This window comes from Protopterus annectens, chromosome 1.part0, assembly GCF_019279795.1.
Source record: "Protopterus annectens isolate FY-2018-M chromosome 1.part0, PAN1.0, whole genome shotgun sequence".
In the NCBI taxonomy this organism is placed as follows: domain Eukaryota; kingdom Metazoa; phylum Chordata; order Ceratodontiformes; family Protopteridae; genus Protopterus; species Protopterus annectens.
Window position 1 is genome coordinate 1,864,011,875 of NC_056725.1, and position 24,679 is coordinate 1,864,036,553.

The following is a 24,679-nucleotide window of genomic DNA, read 5'->3' on the forward strand; positions in this document are numbered from 1 at the left end:
CTTTCCTTCTTTGGATTTGCTTTTTTTCTGAACTAGTTTCCCCCTTCTATTGTATAGCCTGTTTATAGCAGGGGTCCACCAAACTGGTTTCCTTCTCTTAGAGAAGTGAGTCTTGGTTTTGCTAGGGATGGCACGATCCATGCATCCTTGTAAGTGCTCTTAGAGTGCATTTGTAAAGGTTTCTGCATGTTGGGCAGCGTTATCCTTTAGCGTGGAGGCTGTGAAGCTTACCACCTCTGTCTTAAGTAAGGCGAAGTTTGCTGTAGACAAGTTTTACTGTGGTTTCCTTATTTGGGGATGGTGGTGGTGTGTGGACATCCAGAGTGATTAGTTTATGGTCTGATCTAACCAGTGACTGGTTGGCCTCTGGTGTGGAACACCCGTCTCCCATGTTGGTGATGACCAGGTCCAATATGTTTTCACCTTTGGTAGTGTAGTTTACCAGCTGATTCAGGGCATTTCAGTTGATGAATTCCAGGAAGCGCTGGGCCTGGGAGTTTGTACTAGAGTAGTTTTCCCAGTGAATGGTAGGGTAATTGAAATTGCCCAATATCAGGGTGTTCGGTAGGACCTTCATGTTTTCCAGTGTCTCCAGAAAGGTGGAGTGTTGGTCCTGGGTCATTGAGGGTGATCTGTAGCAGGCCACAATTTGCATTGCTGATTTGCCCGATGTTAGTTGCACATGGATGATTTCAGAGCTATCGTGCTGAGCCACTAACCTGGAGGTGTAGGTATCCTTGATGAATATAGATACACCCCCTCCTTTTGAGTTTCTGTCCATGTTCTGTGGACAAAACGTGTAGTATGAGTTGTAGCCCGCTAGTGCTGGGTTGCTCTCTGGAGCCTTGAACCAGGTTTCAGTTACTGCACAGATGTCGACGTTCTCCATACTGAGTAGTGCTCCGAGCACATGCATTTCGAGATTTAAACTCCTGGCGTTGAGTAGCATAATCCTCAGATTTTTGTTAATTTTTGGTGTTTACGGAGGTGGGTTTGAGGTTTGAGCCTTGCCTAAAAAAGGCAGTATGGGTGCAGCCAGACCCTTGGCCAGTATTCGAAAGCCTAGGGGTGACCGGTCCAAGCGGTCTCTTGTGAAGCAACGTGGCTTGTTGAGCATGTCGTCCCAGGCTGGCAGACACTGGATCCCCTTTGAATGACACCAGAAGCTTAGCCAATTGTTGAAATTGATCATTTTTTCTTAATTCTGAGGTATCATTCTTGGTGAGGGCAGGATGCTAGTCAGGGTCAGGGTCATACCAGCCTGGACTACATGATCCATGTCTCTTTTCATGTAGTCCAGTGAGGTATATCTTAGGTCATTCACACCAACATAAACAATGACAGAGTCCTGTTTGTACTTGTTCTGGAGTGACCTGAGTGCTTATGTTATGTGGCGGATTCTGGCTCCCGACAGGCAGCTAACAGTAACCTTCTGCTTGGCCAGCCTAGTGAGTGGGACGTCAGTGTGCCTGATTATAAAGTCACCTATTACTAATGTGTTGGGTATGTTATTTTGCCTTGAGGGCTGTGATTGTGTGGCACACTGATTTTGTGTTTTATGTGTTGTCTGGTTTGTGACGGGAGGTGCAGGTTGTTTGGGTGTCTGCTTTGGAGGTTTCTGATGCTTTTGCAGGTTTTTATTTAGAGCCTCTGAATATTATTTTGTGTATTTGTGTATTTTTTGCTATTGCTGATTTAGTAGGTCTGTATGCGGCTGGAGGTGTGGTGCAACTGTTAACTGTCTCCTTTTGACTGTCTGTTCCATGGAGACAGCTTAGCTTCCAGTTTGGCTGTATAATTGCATCTCTCGCATATGTTCGTGTTTTGTGATAGGAGGAGAGGGTTGTCTGTGTACATGAGGCAGTTGTAACATTGCCTCAGGATACCCAGATTCACCACCTGGACTGGAGAGTACACCTGAAATTGCCCTTTAGTCATGCCTGAATAGTAGGGTGAGCTGCTTAGTTGCTTGGATCGTGAGGGGTGAATAAAGAGCCTTGCCCTGCTGGGCAATCGGTGTCGGGGTATATTGGTGCTTGCTATTAGGTCTGAGCAAGTGCTGGGTTGTAAGATGCTTTTTGAGTGCTTAGGTGGAGAGTTAGACTAGTTTCAAGGGAAAAACTGAAGAGGAGACTTAGTGGAGTCGGGAATTATTTAACTGTAGCTTACCGGTGCTGCCCGGTGCACAAAACTGTGTAAACACGGTTTTTGTAGTAGGGGAAATGAAAGAGAAATTCGCCCAAAATGGCCAATAAACTACTAACTTCTGGGCTGGAACTTTTCCTCCAGGGACAGATAGGTTGCTCAAAGCTCCCATCTCTCACAGGTGAACAGAGAAACTTCCTTCTCTTAAGTAAGGTATGGGCAACTCAGAAACTAGTATCACAGCCCTGAATTCAGGACTAGCCTGAAAATTGGACTATACTAGCTTAGAAAGGTGGGAAACGAGGAATTTTTTTTTTTTTTCCTAAAAAGATAAGGCAAAAACAGTAAAAAAAAAAAAAATGCACTTAAAACTGCTTTAAACAACTACAAACGATCAGAAAACGCTATCGCACTTTAGTGTGTAGCCTACAACAGTTAAACAAATTATTTAAACAAAAAACAACCTTTTAAAAGTGCAGGCAGTCATTTAAGTACAATATGTGAAAAAAAACCAAGCTTTTATATCACAATAAACACAGGAAAATCTGCGTTTAGACAAAAAACAGTTAAGTACAGCAAGAAAGTACAGAAAACTGGTACTTAATCACTCCAAAGTCTCTATTCTAAGCTAGAAGGCTTCTATCAGTTTAAGGCTTTCTAGTGCTACCCAGTAGGTTGGTTACAGGAAAGATGGGAAACAAGTGCAGATGTGGTCTTTTAAACCAGAAATTTGAAAGAGATGGACAAACTGTACCTAGTGCTTACCACTCCCACTGATAAGTTAGAAGGTTTTCCTCCAACACAGGCTTGTGGGGCTCAGAAGCTTACCAACAGTCCTGGATACAGCAACACTGTATCTGGACTAGGCTAGTTACAGGAAAGGTGAGAAACGGGCAAGTGTGGCTTATATATATGTGTGTGTGTGTATATAATATATATATATATATATATATATATATATATATATACACACACACACACATATTCAGAGCGTTGGAACCTCAACTTGAAATCAACTGGACGTATAAGTGAATTTTAAGTACATTTTTATCTGCTCTTTTTCATATAGTACTGTAATTTATTTGTGTGTTTTTCACTGAATATTAACTCAACTGAAGTTGTGGCTGTCTCTCTACAGGTTGTTCCCCACCCATCCTCCCTGTTCTTGTTTTGGTGTTAATGTTGGTGGCTTTGAAACTGCCGGCCCCTCTTGTAGATTTGTATTTGGATACTCCTCCTGGGCCCGTCTCATTTGCTCACTCAACTGAGTGCAGTGAGATCATGTTCTGATTTCAGGCACTCCTGTTGTGTACAAAGAGAGCATTTGGGAAGGAGAACCCCTGTAGCCTCTTAATCTTACTCTGTTCCCTCCCTCAAAAAAAAAAAAAAATATATATATATATATATATATATATATATATATTTTTTTTTTTTATTCAGCTGCTCTTACTCTGTCTTAGTTGCTCTTCTGCGTGCTATCTGTTCAGTCGCTCTTACTCTGCACATATTACTGCTTGTTAGTAGCCTTCTAATTTACTGCCTTCTGCACTTGTTTTTTAGTCATTTGTTAATTTAATTGCATTTATTTGAACTGTATTTGCCATGGTGTTGCTACACACTTGGGTGTGCTGGCCTGCACTGCAATTTGAATTGTACTTACTGCTGTTTTAGCTGCTTTTCTGTAACAAAAAAAAAAATAAAAATAAGCTTGTTTCCTGTCTTTCCTGTAACTAGTCATGTCCAGATACAGACTTGCTGTATCTAGGACTGTTGGTAAGCTTCTGAGCCCCCCAAGCCCTACTGTGTTGGAGAGAAGCCTTCTAGCTGATCAGTGGGAGTGGTAAGCACTAGGTAACCTATCTACCACAGGAGGAGGAGTGGTTTCTGGCCAATAAATTATATTTTATTGGCCGTTTGGGAAGCTTTTCCATCTCTTTCAGCCTTCTGATTTAAAAGCCTGTGTTTGCACTTGTTTCCTGCCTTTCCTGTTACTAGTCTAGTCCAGGTTCAGATTTGCTGTATACAGTACTCTTTTTGTAAGCTTCTGAGCACCCCAAGGCTTTCTGTGTTGGAGAGAAGCCTTCTAGCTTATCAGTGGGAATGGTAAGCATTAGGTAGCCCATCTACTACAAGAGGAGTGGTTCCTGGCCAAGAAATTGTAGCTTTTGGCCATTTGGGCAGCTTTGTTCCATCTCTTTCAACAGTCTGGTTTAAAAGACCACGTCTGCACTTGTTTCCCATCTTTCCTGTAACTAACCTACTGGGTAGCACTAGAAAGCCTTAAACTGATACAAGCCTTCTAGGTTAGAAGAGAGACACTGGAATGATTAAGTACCAGTTTTCTGTACTTTCTTGTTGTACTTAACTGTTTTCTGTCTAAACGCAGTTTTCCTTTGTTTAATGTGATGTAAAAGCTTTGTTTTTTTCACATATTGTACTTAAATGACTGCCTGCACTTTTAAAAGGTTGTTTTTTGTTTGAATAATTTGTTTAACTGTTGTAGGCTACACACTAAAGTGTGATGGCCTTTTCTGATAGTTTGTAGTAGTTTTAAAGTGGTTTTAAGTGCCTTTTTTTACTGTTTTTGCCTTATCATTTAAAAAAAACAAAAAATTTCCTAATTTCCTGCCTTTCTAAGCTAGTATAGTCCAGTTTTCAGGCTATTCCTGAATTCAGGGCTGTGATACTAGTTTCTGAGTTGCCCATACCTTACTTGGATAGAAGGAAGTTTCTCTGTTCACCTGTGAGAGACGGGAGCTTTGAGCAACCTATCTGTCCCTGGAGGAGTGGTTCCAGCCCAGAAGTTAGTAGTTTATTGGCCAATTTGGGCTAATTTCTCTTTCATTTCCCTACTATAAAAAACGTGTTTGCACGGTTTTGTGCACCGGGCAGCGCCAGTTATCTATGGTTAAATAATTCCTGACTCCACTAAGTCTCCTCTTCAGTTTTTCCTTTGAAACTAGTCTAACACTCCACCTAAGCACTCAAAAAGCATCTTACAGCCCAGCACTTGCTCATACCTAACAGCAAGCACTAATATACCCTGACACCAATTGCCCAGCAGGGCAAGCCTCTTTATTCACCCCTCACCAACCAAGACTGGAGAAAACTTGTAAACATCAGTGAAATGAAAGCTGTGATCTTTGCCCTCCAGTCTCTTCATCTTTGCATTCCAAGGACTCTTCATGTCTGAACAGATAAATGTGTAGTGTAGAGTCTTTTCACCTTTGCAGGCTTGCAGTGATGGCTTCGGACATTGTTGTTAACCATAATCTTTACTTTCAAGCTGTTTGCATCTTCTCAACTGAATTCAAAGGCAGGCTAGTAGAAGAAAATCGTGGTGGTTCCTCCCGAGAATGGATGTTTAACTGTGATGTTTCCATCAACGGGGAATTCTCCAGACTGATCTCTCTGCCTCTGCTGTGGACAGTCAATTCAGACTTTGCACCAGAGCTCCATGCAAGGAAGCCTGGGAAACGGACATCTTCTCCTTTCTATGGAAAAAGGAAATTCTGTACCCCCCCCCCACAAGTTCCTTCTGAATTCTGTATGTGTGTGTGTGTGTGTGTGTGTGTGTGTGTGTGTGTGTGTGTGTGTGTGTGTGTGTGTGTGTGTGTGTGTGTGTGTCTTCCTGGACTTCACAAAAGCGTACATTCCATCTCATCTGTCATTGAAACGTGTGACTTGTACCTTTTCATTGGCCATATAAAAATGTCACTGTTTTCTGTTTTCAGTCTATTTGCTATTTGAAATTTTGTAGTTGTATCACAGTTCTCAAAACACTGTTGACCTAGGGATGCAGGCAGACAAATAGTGTAAATTATAGTTTATTTTTGAGGTAGTAGCATTTTAACCAACTCTGAGGTAGTAAGCTTCATTCGCTTATCACATGAATAAAAATAAATGGTTACACATAAATTAGCAAAGAATGTGAAGGTGTCAGCAGTGGTGTATGTTAATTTTATTACAAACTGACCAATTTAAATGTTCTAATATAACATATCAAAGCCTTTGGAGAGATGAAGGAAAAGTGAAGAAACCAGTTTGCCAGAATCCTTAGCTTTGTTGACAGTATCTGTGAAGGATAATGCAGTAGTTGTACTACTGGCTGGTCTAAAACAGTGTTGTGTGGAGGTTAGTTGATTTTGAAGGAGATGGTTAAGGATTTGTTTATGTATGTATTTTTCAAGAAGATTAGGGATGGGAACAGAATGGCAATGGGACGAAAGTTGGGTAAGTCAATAGAGTTACCCCTTAATGTAGTGAGATAATGTGTGACTTATTCCATTAAGACTAGGACAAAATATTTGTAAATTGATCTATTAATTAGAATACTGATAGGATAGGCTGTGGTCTCTGATGCAAGCCTAAGGTATTCTTTTGGAAGTTCATTTGCAGCTTCAGTGAAATTTGGTTGGGTCAGATACCAGAATCCAGTCCAGAATGGATCCATAGTTATTAGCTTTGTTATATTTTGTAGGAATTGTGATGTTGTGTGAACCCAAATAAGTAACTACTATTGATAGGGAAGTCTCTGGTTAAGATCTGCCAGTTTGTTTACATCATCAAGTATTGCAGTTTAGTAGCATATACTTGTTTGTACATTTTTAATGCATTGCCTATTTCTCAAGTATTTTTATTATTCAGTAGCATATACAAGGGTGATGAGAAAGGATTGGTGCACCTTTTTAATTGCTGGCATCCAGCTTTTGAGAGGTGGCTGTTTTAGCCATAGCTTGTAAGCAATTTTATCATGGTTGGACAGTAATTATGCAGTTTGTATGCTAGATTTGTCTGTCTGTCTGGGAACAGGACAAATATAAAATGAGGAAAGGGCACTTGAAATGTTTTAGTAGACCCTTTTAAGAAATGCTGTGTGTGTAATTTTATATATACACTTCTGTGTGGAGTCTGCATGTCCTCCCCGCGGGTCGAGTGGTGTTCCTAAAGACATGCGTGAATGGGCGTGTCTTCGTTGAAGGTTGGGCATCGAGCTGGCAACTCAGCACTGTGAAAATCTACTGCCAATCATTAGCGGACCAAGTTCCGCTGTGGCGACCCCTAACCGGGAAAAGCCGAAAGACAACAACAACAATGTTAGTATAGGTGCAATGGCTTTAATTATAATTTAAGGACTTGTGGCATAGAGCAAGACGTGGGTGTTTGATGACAGGACAGCACTGCAGAATATGGGTTAAAAACATTACATTCTTAGCAATATCCTGTATGTACCTGTGCCATTTCAGGCTGTCTGGTTTGTTTTTTTATCTAGCTGATATGATCAGGTTTCTTCTTGTACCATTTTCCCAATAGCTTCTTTTCTTTTTTCCTTTAAATTGCATTTCTGTTGCTGTGAATATTTTTTGTTAGAATCCTTAAGATAACTGTCAGTATTATACTTGTTGAAGATGGCTGATGCAATTCTACAGATCCAGTATTGCAGATCCATAGAACCACGTACAACTTTAACTAGTAAGTGTAAAACAGAAATAGATTATCTGCTTTTTACCTAAACTTCCTGACTTGATTTCCTGCCTCAGTTTTATTAGCCTTGTCTTTCTTTTCATGTTTGACCGATTTTAAGATTTAGCCTTGTAAGGGTGCATACGCAAAGTACGTCATGGCTTTTTTTTTTTTTTTTAACTCTCTAATTTAGCAAAATTAGCTGAATAGTTCATTTTGATTTAAAAGAGAGCCAAAATGGTCCGCAAAGCAGGACTATAATAAAAATAATCCATTTTAATTCCTCCTCCTGAGGCTGAGTGCATAACAGCACATAACCTGCATTAGGCAATCCACATTTCTGTATACCACTACCGCCAATAATTACTTCATGCCACTAAAAACTTATGTATAAGCTATCCCCAAGGACTGTCCGGATAAGGCAATTCAGGCTGGAGGTAGAAGAATCATTGAGGGCAATGAAGTTTCCCCTCAACTAATCTTTTCTAAGTTGGAGTTGGGTAATATCTACACTGGATCAATGTAATCACAGCCAGACAATGGGAGGGATGGGGTTTTTGCCTGTGAAACCAGATGAATGCATAATTGTTGGCAACATTTCTTAAATTTTCATCACAGTCAACATCTGAAGTCTGTCTAGTGAAAATGTGCTCACTTGTGATGGAGGGTCATCTGTATTTGAAAGCGACTAACATTGCCATGGGGGCTTGGTGTGGTTAAAAGAAAAAACAAAGTGGAATGCATTGCTGGACTTGATCATTACTACACATCTGAGAGGTGATCAGTCAAATGATAAGTGCAAAATGGGAGTAAGGAGTTAATATGTGTATTTAAGGATCTGGACTGCCAGGATCTGTGTGTGTGTCTGCCTGCCTGCTCACAGATACTAAATAAGCTGAAATGCATTATTATGGACAGAATTTCTGATCATAGTCAGACGTCAGAGGTGTACCTAGTCATATAACCTGTATAATGCATTGTTGTTCATAAGCCAAATGGATCAGAGTTACTGCAACAAGAGATGGATCATTTTCTTGAAATATAAACACTCTCTTATACTTTTTCACATAATATCCAGTTCTGTTTAAGTCCTCATCCTTTATGTATGCCTTAAGCCTGGCATAACATGTGAGAACGCTACTAGATACTAAAACTGACATCTGATTGAAAGTTGCTGGCCTAATGATGGCCTGTAATGGTGCTAAATGCCTGTATAACAGTATAAGTATTTTACAAAGCTGGCTGTATCTTTACAAACATTGCATGATATCTGGCTCCAACATTTGATTAAAAGTAACTGATGATGCTACTATATTCTTTCCACCAGGCTATGTTTTCAGGAAACATGGTACCCTTAAAGGCTGTAGTACAGTTGATGTCCTAAACTGTGATAATCTCTCCTGCTTTCCTGCTAATACACCATGTCCACATTCAGCAAACATGGAATAATTAGTAATGAATGTAATGTCTGGTAAATCCAAATTGATAGCTGCTTCTTAGATATACGCTTCTTCTAAAAAGACTGTGTTTCTGAGGAAGTCGTTTACTAGCTGCATATCACAAATGAGACCAGAACTCATTATTTTGGGAGACTTTAGTATTGACTGTAGTCTGTCTAATAATGCATGCACTCACCAGGACATGTGCTTACCATGTACCCAATCTTACTCATGACCTAAAATGACTAAGTCTTCTGTCATGAGAGTATACTTGAATGGATCTTTGCAAGCAATCCTAATTACACTGCAAAATCTGGAGTTAAATTTTTGCCAGCAGTGATCATCTGCCAATATCTGTACTGTGGAAGAAGGAATCAATAAGAATTGTCAGTACATTTTCCTAGGACGATAAGCAAATTCCACTTGCACTTTATTATTTCTGCACTGAAATCCATTGATTTATCTCTAAAGTTTTCCTTGAATTAGACAATTGCCTACTTAAATGATGCTTTCCTTAGTATTTTCAGCAAGTCCTCCCCCCTCCTCAGTGCATAAGAAACACTTTAATTCCCCATGGTTTCAATCTTGTATTAAAACAATCTAATGTCTAGCAGGAAACCTCTGCCGTCTAGTTTTGTGGTAAACAGACAATAGTCTCCATGGAAAATGTACAAATGTATTTCATTACCCATCTCAAAATGCCTTGCAAATGTTAATAATGCCATGATCTGCAATGTCTATTAAGTTCTGGAAACATATCAGTGGACTCCTTTGAACAGGACACTCCCAAATCACCCTCATCCTTTCCACGTTTTGGTGACAAAAATACTGCAAAACAGTCTATAACCAATTCTATGACCTTGTCTGGAACTTGATTTCCAAAAATTTTAATCCTGGCATTAGTGTTCCACACCACCCTGTTTGTAAATGATGCATCTCCCATGGCCTCTGCTTGCACTTATCAAGGGTACGAGAACTTGATAGAGATTTGGATGCATGGCTGGGCTAAAAAAGGGCCTTGTGGTCACTAGCCTAGTACACATCTGTAACTCCCATTTGCAAACATTATGAATCACTTCTAATCTACCCAATTGTTTTCAGTCAAACATATTGCATAGCTCTTTTAAGTCCTGCCTTCTTTTAAACCTCATTCCTCCTCTGTATGTATTGTTCCCACAATTCCTATTTTTTCCTATGTAGTTTGCACCTACCTTTTCCTAAAGATATCAGTTCCAGTTGTTTTATTACTGTTACTGTATTTACTATTTCTATTATAGTTGGTTTAGATTTTGATTTCCATTTTCTGGCAATTGCTTTTTTGACAGCCACCATAATTACAGAGAGCAAAGCCTTACCATGTCTAGACAATTCTGATTCTGTGTCATAGCTCAGAAAAATAATCTCCCTCGTCCTACCAATCTGCCCACCCAGCATCGTTGAATGTGCATCCCACAGTGAATCTTTTAAGTCGGCCAACTCACCACACTTCCAGAAAATGTTCCCAGCCACACCTCCAGTATTTTCTATCTAACTGAAGAAAAATTCTCTGGAGTCTACTTTGGGTATAAAAATATCTATATAAACATTTCCAAGCAAAATTCCTAAATCTTCTAGATTTTGTTGCATATTTGGGAGACATACATCTATCCTCCCATTGTTTCTCTGTGAATTGCATAGCCAATTGCTCTTCCCAATCCTTCCTAACATCCTCTAATTGATTGTTATAGTTATCCTGTAATATTTTTATGCTCTACTAATTATTCTTTTTGTTAATGGCAGCTTCTGTACTACATTCTGCTAAAAACTCTTACCAGTGCTGGTCTTTTGTTTAAGATCCCTGTATTTCTTTCTTTGCCTATACATTGATGTCAGCCCTTGATAGGGAATGCAATCTCTAACCTACAGTCCAAGTACATTCTTGACATCTTCCCATTCTGTCCTCTTTTCCTCTCTAGTTATTTGCTCCTAATACATTGGTTCCTTTGCCAGTTTTCTCCAATAAATTCCTACCAGCCTCTTGCCTACTGTCTGTGTCTCTAATTGCAGTCATCCCTATTGGCAGAATTTCCTTTCTCCATTCCTGTGTTGGCTTAATTCTTAGAATACTTTCTTCTCCTTTATGGATATAATGTTTTGTATTATTGTTATTGTTCTCCTTAAAGGCCTGCATTAAAAATCCCAGTCTCTCCTTGTTTCTTGAGCTTCCCCCCATGTTTCAACATCATCCTTTTCCACTTTGAATTGTAGTTTTCTGCTTGTGCAGTATATAGCAGGCTTAACTGTGTAGCTCTGAAATACCCCTTTGATTGGGTAATTCCCATCTGCCCTGTTCTACTGGAAGAGTAGTCTTATCCCACTTGACTCTTGCCATCTCCCCCATTAAAGTCCTTCATCTCTTGATTAATTGCCATGCACTACTTCTCTGGTTGATAAAAATATGCCTGACCTGTGTATAACACTAAAGGGACTAAAAACATTTTGACTGACTGCATTTTACTATCCATGTAACAAAGTTTCTATTTTCTCCGTCTTTGTATTATCTTTTGTTTAGTCTCTTTCCACATATCCTTAGCTGCCACACCAGAATAATTTGTAAACCATACTCATAAATACTTCATTGTATCATGTTCCCATAAATAAGGATATTGCTGAACCAATTAGTGTGTGGGTACATAAGTTACCGCTATTGTCTTTGTTTTTAGCTTCATTCATTTTGTATCCCAAAAAGATTTGAAACGGTCTCATAATGTTCCACAACACACTGAGTCTTTCTGGATTTGTCAGGTGTAAAATAATATCATCTGCAAATAGCCCCAGCTTTTCTTGACTGCCGTACCAATTATCGCTTTGAATTTCTGAGTTCCTTATTTTCTTTGCCAGTGGTTCTAAATATAATGCAAATGACAAAGGGCGAAGAGTTCCTGTGCTCAAGCTTTATTTTCGCCTCCGATCCGTTGTATATCCTTCTAATCAGCCTTATATTTTTTTCAGGAAATGCAAATATTTCCATTGCCCTGCTCATAAATTCCCTGTTCACTCTATCAAATGCTTTCTCTGCATCAAGACCCAACAACAACAATGGTATTTTCTTACATTCTGCTTCTCTCTGAATCATCCGTGTTCTGTTAATGTTATCAAATGTTTGCCTCCCCTCCACAAAACAACACTGATCCATATCTATTCATTTTGGCATTGCTTTTGTCATTCTTTTAACCATTGGTGATATGAACACTTAATGGTTTAGTATTGAAATGGGCCTGTATGAAGCAGAGTCCAATGGATCTTGAGCCTCTTCAGGTATTACAGCTACCCAGCTACCACTGCTTTCTTCCAGGATGTTGGTACTTCTCTGCCTTCTTAAAATACTGTTAAACAAAACCTTCCAGATCTTTCAGTATTTTCCCTCCTAGCTTCCAAACTTTATTCTTGGGGACTTTCCTGTAAATTGGTTACACATCACAATTTTGATCTCATCTCCTCCTATCCTAGCTATTAGTAATTGAGCCTCATGTACCTCTAACCTTGGCATATGTAATTCTTCCTTAAACATTTCCATTTATATATTTTCTTGATTTCCATATTTCTCTGCTTTATACAGACTTGCATAGAATTTCCGAAAGGCTTCTAATACCTCTACAAGTTCTCTTGTTACCTTCCTTGTTATAGGCTTCCTAAGCATGGTGACAGCCCTTTCTACTTTACTGTTGCCAGAGTCGTTATGCATGTCTGTGTTATCAAAAAAAAACAGTTGCTTAATGGCAGTCTTTCTAAACTCGTGCATATTATCGAGGTGATCCCTTATTTTTTTGCTTAGCATTCTGCAATTGAACCTCTTCTGTGAAATTCCCCCTATTCTGCAATACTTACACATTTGCCAGTTCCTGTAAATAATTCTTGTTACTTAACTATAGCTCCCTTTCTTTTATTCCCACCCTATTTTTAAACTCCACTTTTATTTTATGCCACTCCCTAGCAATATTTACAGAAGACATTTATTTCCTCTCTAATAGCTCCTGAATAATCTCCACTACCCATTCATGAAATTCTTCCATTTTCAGCAGATAGATGGGAAAGTGCCAGTGACTCATTTTTCTTTTGTTACCCTGTGATTTTATTTTGGTTATTATTAGAACATAATCTGAAATAGTTATAGGTATGTATCGAGACCTTCAATTAAACGCACATGCTCTTGTGAAATGTAAATTGTCTAGCCTAGCCCAGTTCTTACATCTTGGGGAATAATATGTAAATTCACTCTGAACTCCTGTTGCTTAATTCATATCTTCCATGCTAAATATTTTCATACATTTCTTCAAAGGTCTACCCTCCTTTGTTATACTTTCCCTTTTGGGACCCCCAGACACACCTTCACTGCTGGAAATCGCATTCCAGTCCCCACCTGTAAGTAATAGTCCTTGTTGAAATGTTTCTCCCAGAATTTTCTTAAGCTTCATTATAGCAGTTTTAGGTGGAATATAAATGCATGCCAGTGTAATCCTCCTCACTTGCCAGTAGCCCTTTAGTACTACATATCTACCATTATCTTTTTCTTATCCTCTTCTCTCACTATTGGAGCGCCTCTTGCAATTAATCTACTTACTCCTCTTTTCCTTTGTCCCAGGTAGTCCGCTGAATAAACACCCTAAAAACTTTTCTTTATCAAATATCACGTTAGGTTCTTTCTAAGCGTCTCCTGTAAGATAGCCATTTATAGTCTACATTTTTATTATAGTTCAGTGCTCTTTCTTTTTTGTTTATCTCTGAAATCTTCGACATTTTAAAGATATTACGGAAAGCATCATTGCATTAAAAAGTTGTTCCCACCTTTTTATGTATAATTTTTTTTTTGTTAAAAATGTCTAGTTCTAGCTTTTATGTTACATGCGTTCACTCTTTGGCAGGTTGAACTTTTTAGTCTTTATGGTGAGTGATTATTCCCTGGAGCAGATTTTCAGCACACCAAGGGGTGCAGGCATACTGGATCTGGTTCTCACTAATATAGGAGAGTTCTGCACATCTGGTAAGGTGAGACCACAAAATGGTCTCCTTTGAAGTAAAGATTTTAAACCTGGAACCCAATGTAACCCTGGAATATTCAGGAACAACTTAAGGCTAACTTCTTCCTGTTAAGTGATAACCTGGCAAAAGTTCAAGCCCCCATAACTGACAACATTGCTGCCTACACAAAACTGTTAACAGCATTTAATTATATAGAGGCAGCTGTACCCACCCGGAAGTACAGAACCAGGAAGACTAAATGCTGTAATTAAATTAGAAGGTGATTCAACAAAGTATATTAGTTTAAGGGTGTGCACACTTATGCAACCAGCTTATTGTACGTTTTTTGTTTTCTTATATTTTTCCCCTAACAGATTTGTTTGTTTTTCAATTGAATTGTACAGGTTATAGGTCACATTAAAGGTGGGAAAAGTTTTGAAATTTATTGTGGTCTCATTTTTTATATCACAAAAACCTGGCATTTTAACAGGGGTATGTACACTTTTTATACTGTGTGTGTATGTGTGTGTGTGTGTGTGTGTGTGTGTGTGTGTGTGTGTGTGTGTGTGTGTGTGTGTATATATATATATATATATATATATATATATATATATATATATATATATGTATATATGTATATGTGTGTGTATGTGTATATATATATATATATATATATATATATCTATATATATTACACATATGTGTGTAATATATATATATATATATATATATATATCTGCTCATCAGTGAGAGTGATGAGCTTTGGGCAGCCTATCTTTCGCTGGAGGACTGGTTTCAGCTCAGAATCTGTAGTTTTACTGGCCATTCTGTGTTATTTCTATCCCTTTCATCTTTCTGTTTAAAAACCTGTGTTTGCATGGTTTTGCGCATCACGCAGCCCCGTTTAATTAGGGTTAAACTATTCCTGATGCAGGAAAGTCTGCTCTTCTAATTTTCACTTAAAAGTAGCCAGTTTTCTAGTTTTAGCACTCAAAACTGTTTCCTTGTGCTCAGCACTTGTTCAGAACTCGTTGTAAGCACTAAATCTAGAAATTACTGCAGCACTCAACTTTCCTCACTTGTTAGAAGGAAAACAGTTTTTATTACTTTAAATTAATAAGCACCTATCCAGGCATGTATAAGGTTCAGCTCCTGGTATTTTTCCCTGTCCACCTGATGAATATTGGCATCTTGGGGCAATGTAGCAATTGCCTCATGTACACTGACAACCTTCTCCTCCTACCACCCAACACTATAACCTGTGAGAGATGCACTTATATAGCCAAACTGGAAGCCAAGCTCTCTCCAGCCAAGACTGCACTAGACAGTCAAGAGGAGAAGGTAAACATCTGCACCACACCACACTTGACACATAATCCATCAAAACCTACACTACCTAAACCCACACATAGTAATGCAAAACACACACCTACATTCGCGGAGGCTCTCATAAATCTCCCCAAACAGCAGAGACCTCCAAAGCTGAAATGCAAGCAACCACCACTCCCCAACACTACCCAAATGACACACAGCCCACAAAATCAGTGTGCCACTCAACCTCGGCCCATAAGGCAAAACAACGTACCCAGCACACAAGTCAAAGCTAACTCTATAGCCAGGCACACTGATCTCCCACTCACCAGGCTAAACAAGGATAAAGGTACTGTCAGCTGCCTGTCGGGTGCCAAGATCCACCATATAACGCAAGCACTCGGGTCACTCCACAAGAAGTACAAATATGACTGTCATTGTCCATGTTGGTGTGAATGACCTGAGACGTACCTCCCTGGACTACATGAAGAGAGACAAGGAGGAGCTCTCGGATCATTGTAGCCCAGGCAGGTATGACCCTAGATCTGAGTAGCATCATATCGTCGCCCAGAATGATACCACAATACAAGGACAAAATGATTGACTTCAGCAATTGGCTAAGCTTCTGGTGTCATTCTAAGGGGATCCAGTGGTCTGTCTGCCTGGGATGATATGATTGACAGACCACGATGCTTTGCTAGAGATGGCCTGCACCTGTCGCACCTGGGATTCTGGATACTGGCTAAGGCTCTTGCCACCCCTATACTGCCTCTTTTAGGCAAGGTTCAAACTACAAACTCACCACCGTAGCCGGTATAAGCAAGCAAAATCTGAGGGTAATGCTACTCAGTGCTAAAAGTCTAAACCTCAAAATGCACTCACTCAAGGCACTCCTTTAAATGGAGAACCTAGACATCTGTGCAGTGATGGAGACCTGGTTCAAGGCTCCAGAGAGCACCCCTGCATTACCAGGCTATAACTCCTACCATACCTTTCAGCCACCTAACCTGGACCGAAACACTAAAGGAGGAGGCGTGTCCATATTCATTATGGATATCCAAAACTCCAGGCTAGTTGCTCATCATAATGCAGTCGAAATTATCCAAGTGCAACTAACACTGGGCATGACTGCAATCCAGGTTGTAGCTTGTTACAGATCCCCTGCCATGCCCCAGGATGCCCACTCCACGTTTCTTGATATACTGCATAATATTAAGTTATAGCCCAATACCCTAATAAGGGGTGATTTCAACTACCCCACCATCAGCTGAGAAAACTACTCCTGTATTAACTCATTTCCTCAATGCTTTGTGGAATTCATAAATTCCAGCGCCCTGGATCAGCTTGTCCATACCCCCCCCCCAGGGGCAGCAATATCCTGGACCTGGTCATTACCAATATGGCAGTATTGAGGAAGGGTGTTTGTGACCCGAAAGCTTTGCAATAAACATTGTTTTTTGTCCCATTACCAATATGGGCAACTGATGTTCCACGCCAGAGGTTAACTCCTCGCTGGTCAGATCCGACCACAAGCTAATCACCCTAGACATCAATATCCCGCCCCCACCCCCATTAAGGAAACCACCTTAAAAAAAAAAACTTCTCCAAAGCCATCTTCATGCTTCTTGAGATAATAGTGGCAAGCTTCACGACACCCATACAGAAGGAAAATAGAGGTACGACTGCTGAATCCTATACAAATGCACTGTATAAGCGCATACACAAGTGCATGGATTGTGCCATCCCCAAAAGAACCAAGATGCTGTCCTCCAAAGAAAAAAAAAGGAAGTCAATCTGGTGGTCCCCTGCCATAAACAAACTACAACAGAAGGAAGAAGTTGTTGTAAAAAAGAATAAACTCCCCTGATTGCAGGAGCTTCCTTGTCAGCCTCAGTAAAAGCCGAGATCCCTCATAAAATCCTCCAAAGCTAGTTACAAAAATAAAATTCTAACAGATTGTAAAGACAACCACAAAGTATTCTACAGCTATGTCGAATCTCAATGGCGACACTGAGATATTCTCTGAGCTACAGCACAATGGCACTAGATATACAGAACCAACTGATATTGCAAACTTCCTGGCAGGTTCATTGCACACTTCACCCCGCAAAGGGCCCATCTCTATACCGGAAGAATGCAAAGCCCCTGTAATTATGGCTGCACAAGTGAAGACTGCACTCTCCAAAGCCAAGAACACAGCATCCATGGGACCTGACAACATCCCAGGCTGCATTCTGCAGGAACTAAAAAAACAACTGGCACCCCTCCTAAGTATCATGTTCAATCAGAGCCTCACTTCAGGCTTTGTGCGTACTGAATGATGCACAGTGACAGTTATCCCACTCCACAAAGGGGATGCCACCACAGACCCCAGGGACTACCGCCCCATTAGCCTGACGAGTATCATCTTGGAGCTTATAAACAAGGACATAGGTAACCTCCAAACTCTGGACCCCCACTCAGTTTGGGTTTGTAAAAGGTAGATCATGTCTCCCAAACCTGATTGACTTCTTTGAAGCAGTCACCAGGGCTATGGACGAGGGTAAGGTAATGCACACAGCTTATCTTGACCTCGCCAAGGCTTTCAACACCATCCCCCACTTTGGAATTATAGATAAACTCAGTAGACTGGGCATAAATCCCTGCATCAGAAGATGGGTGGCCAACTGGCTCACTGACCGAACCCTCACAGTGAAGGTAGCCAACTCCATATCCAACTTCAGACCAGTGGCAAGTGGAGTACCGCAGGGCTCAGTCCTGGGTCCTGTTCTGTTTGGCATCTACTTCTCGGAAGTCCAGGCTAATACAGCAAGTCTTTGGCTAACGAAGTTCGCAGATGACTGCAAACTACGTGCCATAATAGAAGCACCTAATGATATGAACATTCTACAAAGGGGCCTCACTGAAACTGATGCTTGGTGTTAAAGTCATGGCCTTAAGCTCAATGCCAAGAAGTGCATTGTCATCCCCTTTGGGAAAAACACTGTACCCATGAACTACCACATAGGCAGTAGACTACTAAACACCGAAAGTGTGATAAGAGACCTTGGGACACAGGTGGACAGTAATCTCTCCTTTGATAATCACATTGCCACAGTAGTCGGGAAATCCTTCTACATGGCACACTTCATCACAAAGGAGTTCACCTCCAGAAAAAAAGAGGTCATTGTTATTCTCTACTCATCCCTCATCAGACCCATTATAGAGTACAACTTCCCGTTTTGCATGTACCTCGCAAGACCTCTACAACAACTAGAAAGCCCACAGAAATACCTCACTAAGTGGATTACCGGCCACAAACAGATACCCTAAGCAGACTGTCTCAAAAAATTCCAGCTCTACTCCTTCGCTTATCGCCTACTCCGAGGCGACCTCTGCCTACCATACAAAGCCAGGTCAAACCCAGATCTGTTGGACATGCTACACTTAAAGAAACCCCAATCTCTCTGAGCCACACACTCCAGGGACCTAAACCTCATCAACACAATAAACGGAACATGCTGGAGGGATAGATTCCTGTCCCAGAGAGATTTCCCATGCTCTGGAACAGGCCACCCATTCATGTCGAGCAAACCTTCTCATTAGCCCTCTTTAAGAAGAATCTCGACAATTGGATGGGAAATAGGAAAATAACCCCAGGAATAGCTTCTGTGGCTTTGCTAGACTGGACGCAGGAAAATAACTTTCTTGGGTGGCGAATGCCCGGGAACTTTTTTAGCTAGGCTTATTTAGGCCTCAGGTCCAATAGCCTAGTACCTACCTATGAACCTGTAATAAATATAAATATATATATCTATGTACAGGTCTACTTCTAAATTTCAAACTTTCAGAACATCAAATTGCTTATGGGTGAGATTATACGATCAGTGTTTTTAAAGTTCAGACAATTGGAATGGAGATCGCTGTACACCCTGAATGCTATGTTTACTGTTTTTCTCGCTGTACTGCAGTCTCGTAGATGGTGCGTCTTAATTAGCAGGTGGTGCGGAGAATGCAAAAACGTAAAAAAAAATGTTTTTGTTTTTATTTAACTTTCGAACTTTCAAAACATTGATCTTATTGTCTCGACTATAAGCAAGTCGACATTCTGAACGTTTAAAATTTAGAAATAGACTTCTGAGTATATAACTGTTTAGATACATATATAAGTAATTGCATATATACCTATATACAAGTGTGTGTATGTGTTTGTGTGTGTGTGTGTGTGTGTGTGTGTGTGTGTGTGTGTGTGTGTGTGTGTGTGTGTGTGTGTGTGTATATATATATATATATATATATATATATATATATATATATATATATATATATATATATATGGGTCCCATTTAGATAATCAAAGTCTTAGAACTTCAAATTTCATATGGCTGACAGCATATGATCGAAGTTTTAAGACTTCGAGTGTTTTAAACTGTGATCTCCATACAGTGCAGAACAGGAAATGTTCCGTTTTCCTTGCTTTAGTGCAATCTTGGAGTTGGTATGTTTAGGTATAGGGGGATGTGGAGGGTGCCGGGGGGGGGGGGTGCCCCCCTGCGGAAACATCCAGGATTTTTTTTTCTTTGTTAGGTGTTCCAAGTCTTAACGTATACGTGTGTATTTTTTTTAGATCTGTATACGTGCATATGTGCATACAAATATATACACATGAACGTGTGGACTTGTGTGTATGCACGCGTGTGGATGTTGGATGAAATGCAAAACATTTCACAAACAAAAGATACAGAAATGTAAAGAGTAACAGAATAGTTCAAACTAATTGTGCAGAAAAAAGTTTGTATATACGTTCCAATGCACTAGCATCGTGCACTGTACAATATATAACTGTTGCAAAGCACACGTTAGGGCCTTGAAGGAAGAATTGAGGCCACCTTCAGAAGTGGGTATTGCAGCAACCATTGCCTTCCTAACAGGTTTTGGTGCCCAGTAATTCTACAAACAGCCACACAATTCTCATTTCATACCTTCTCAGAACACTGCTGGCTGGATGTGATATTAGGAGTAAGGGCTGGTTTTATTTCTGTCCTGAAGGGTATTCAACAGTTCTCATCTGAGCAGTGAATCGGCCATCTCATCAGCACTGGATAAGGTTTGGCCATATTCTGTGTAGGTTTTGACCTCAACAGTGACCTACGAGTAGCATAGCACAGTATGGTGACTGTTGCAGTATTAGTATGATGGGGCCTGGATGACTATCCATATAGCTTTTCCCTCCCTTCATAGTTATAATCGTATTCCTCTTTTAGGTACTTTTAGGATTGCTCAAGGCTACATCATTGAGGAAAGTCAAACCTGCAATCCTAACATAGACATGGCTGTGCTGTCCCCTTAGGTGGCCAAGACCGAATGAAGGATGGTGCAGGCAGCCATCAGCTGTTTACCAGATATGTGACGATAAGGCAAAGTCAACCTGGCCATTGAGGAAAGATACTCTACACTGACCGTCTGAGGAGGTTTCGGACCCTGCTAGTGATGAAGAACTCCCATAGATTAATTGAAACAGTAACCACTGCAGGTATGAAAGTTGTCTATATAATCTCCCTGGACAACAAGAAAAGAGACCTGGAGGAGCTCTCCGATCTTGTAGCCCAGGCAGGTATGACGCTAGCCCTGAGTAGCATTCTGACATCACCCAGAATGATATCGCAGTGCAAGGATAAAATAATTGACTTCAGCAATAGGCAAGGCTTCTAGTGTCATTCTAAGGGGATCCAGTATCTGTCTGCCTGGGATGACATGATCAACAGACCACAATGCTTTGCCAGAGATGGCCTGTACCTGTCGCCCTTGAGATTCCGGATATTGGCTAAGGCTCTTGCCACCCCTATAGTGCCTTTTTTAGGCAATGTTCAAATGACAAATTCTTAACCCGTAACAGGTACAAGACGGCAAAATGTGAAGGTAATGCTACTCAGTGCTAGAAGTCTAAACCTCAAAATGCATTTACTCGAGGCCTTCCTTAAAATGAAGAACATCAACATCTGTGCCGTGACAGAGACCTGGTTCAAGGCTTCAGAGAGCACCCCTGCATTACCAGGCTCTATTTCATACCACACCTTTCGGCCGCCTAACCTGGACCAGAACACTTAAGGCGGAGGCGTGTCTATATTCATTAAGGATATCCACACCTCCAGGCTAGTTGCTCAGCATAATGTATACAAGATTAACCAAGTGCAATTAACTCTGGACAAGACCGCAACCCAAATTGTAACTTGTTACAGATCCAACACCATGCCCCAGGATTCCCAATCCTCATTTCTTGATGCACTGGAAAATATTAGGGTACAACCCAACACCCTTATAAGGGGTGATATCAACTACCCCACCATTAACTGGGAAAACTACTCATGTACCAACTTTCTTGCTCAACATTTTCTGGAATTCATAAATTCCAGCGCCTTGGATCAACTTCTCCACACCCTCACCAAGGGCAGCAATATCCTAGACCTGGTCATTACCAACATGGGCGACCGGTGTTCCACACCAGAGGTCAATTCCTTGATGTTCAGATCCAACCACAGGCTAATCACTCTAGACATCCACATCCCGTCCTCACCCCCCCATTAGGGAAACCACAGTAAAAATTTTCTCCAAAGCCAACTTCATGCTTCTTAAGACAAGTGCCAAACTTCATGACACCCATGCAGACGGACAATAGAGGTACAACTGCTGAATCCTGTACAAATGCACTTTATAAGCACTTGCACAAGTGTATGGATGGTGCTATCCTCCAATCTAGTGGACCCTGCCGTAAGCAAACTCTACAACAGATGAAAGTTAGTTTTGCAAAAAAGGGTAAAATCCTGTGATTGGTCAGCCTCAGTAAGAAGCTGAGCTCCCTCCTAAAATCTTCCAAAGCTAGTTACGAAAACAAAATTGCCACTGATTCTAAAGATAACCGCAAAGCACTCTATAGCTATGTCAAGAATCTCAATGGCAACACTCTGATGTGCTCTGAGTTACATAACAATGGCACCAAATATTCAGAACCAACTAATATTGCCAACATCCTGGCAGATGGGTTCAGTGCTATCTTTATTCCTCTTTCACCTCTTAGAGGGCCCATTTCTATACCGGAAGAATGCAAAGTTCCTGTAATCATGGCTGCACAGGTAAAAGCCACACTCTCCAAAGCCAAGAACACAGCATCCATGGGACCTGACAACATTCCAGGCTGTGTTCTACACGGGCTACAGAATGAACTGGCACCCCACCTAAGCACCATGTTCAATCATAGCCTCCCCTCTGGCTTTGTGCCCACTGAATGGTGCACAGCGGCAGTTATCCCACTCCACAAAGGGGGAGCCACTACAGACCCCCGGAGCTACTGCCACATTAGCCTAACGAGCCTGGTCTGCAAGGCCATGGAACATATCATCATGGAACTTACAAACAAAGACATTGGTAATCTCCAAACTTTGGACCCCACCCAGTTCAGGTTTGTAAAACGCAGATCATGCCTACGAAACCTGATAGACTCCTTTGAGACAGTCACCAAATCCGTAGACGAGGGTAAGGTGGTTCACACAGCCTATCTAGATCTTGCCAAGGCTTTTGACACCATCCCCCACTCTGCACTCTGGAATTTTAGATAAACTCACTAAACTAGGTATAAATCCCTATGTCACAAGATGGATTGCCAACTGGCTCATTGACCGAACCCACGCTGTGAAAGTCGCAGACTCCAAATCTAACTTCAGACCAGTGACAAGTGGGAGTACCGCAGGGTTCAGTCCTGGGTCCTCTCCTGTTTGGTATCTACTTTTCTGAAGTACAGGCTAACACAGAAGGTCTTTGGCTAACGAAGTTCGCAGATGACTGCAAACTAGGAGCCATAATCAAAACTCCTAACTATGTGGACATCCTACAAAAGGGCCTCACTGAGACAGATGCCTGGTGTCAAAGCCATGGCCTCAAGCTCAGTGACAAAAAGTGCATTGTCATCCCCTATGGTAAAAACTCTGTACCTATGAGCTACCACAGAGGTGGTAGTCTACTTAACACCAAAAGTGTGGTAAGAGACCTTGGGTCACAGGTGGAAGTAGTCTCTCCTTTGATAATCTCATAACCACAGTAGTCAGGAAATCCTTCTACGTGGCCCACCTAATCACAAAAGGTTTCTTATCCAGGAAAAAAGAAGTCATTGTTCCCCTCTACTCGTCACTCATTAGACCCATTATGGAGTACAACGCCCCTTTTGGTATGTACCACACAAGACCTCTAAAACAACTGGAAAGGCCACGGAAATACCTTACAAAGAGGATTACCGGCCTCAAACTGATGCCCTACACAGACAGTCTCAAAAAACTCCAGCTTTACTCTGTTGCAAATTGCCTAATCAGAGGCTATCTCTGCCTAACATACAAATATATGTCAAACCCAGAGCTGTTGGACATGCTCCACTTAAAGAAATCCCAATCCCTGTGAGCTAAAAGCTCTAGGGATCTAAACCTTGTCACCACAATACACAGAACATGCTGGAGGGATCGATTCCTATTCCAGAGACTTCCCATACTCTGGAATAAACTACCTATTTGTATCGGACAAAGCTCCTCATTGGCACTCTTCAAGAAAAATCTTGATGATTGGATGGGAAATAGGAAATTCACCCCGGGGATCACCTCTGTGGCTCTGCTCGACAGGGGCGCAGGAAAATTATTTTCTTGGGTGGCAAAAGCCAGGGTACCTTTTTGGCTAGGCTTATAATAGGCCCTAGGGCCAATAGCCTAATACCTACCTATGAACTGTAATTGATTGGACTGCAAGATCATTTAAGAACACATGTTCTTAGTTTAATCTCTGTTTGGGATATCTGTACATCAGGATTCAGCCCTTTGTTATTCTTGTCTTTTAGCTGTTCTCTGCTTCCCTTTGCTACTTTCAGTACTTGAGACTCATCCTGGTTATAAATCCTTCGAGTGGTTGTTCCATGGCATAATATTACAAGTTTTGTAGTAATGTTTCTGTTGTTCTCTAAAAGGTCTTTTCTTTTGGGTTCCACATGACTCGCTGATGCTCACTTGTGCTTGGGCAAACCCTCCATCCATTGAGGCTTTGAGTTCTCTCTATGCAAAATATGTTTGTGAATGTGTGTAGTATCTGCTTTCCATTTTGTTTCCTGATTTCAGTATATCTGCTCAGTAGTTTTAGGAGACCTAGATGGCTCAGAGCTTAGGTGTAGTATAGCAGAAATCATGGCATGCACCTCTTGAGTAGCTTGCACAGGCTGAAATAAATGAGTTTCAGAGATTGACAAGTGCTGAACTGGAGCACAGAAGAGAAGTAGCAAACCCAATAGAAGATCCATCAAATGAAGGGGCCCTGTT

At 40.9% G+C, this 24,679-nt stretch overlaps 1 protein-coding gene across 1 annotated transcript in view; it reads left to right on the top strand.

Annotated features, from left to right (window-relative positions):
• The window catches only part of NUP155 (nucleoporin 155), a 1,504,248-nt gene that overhangs the window by 159,235 nt on the left and 1,320,334 nt on the right, over window positions 1–24,679 (top strand). The gene's annotated exons all lie outside the window — the stretch shown is intronic.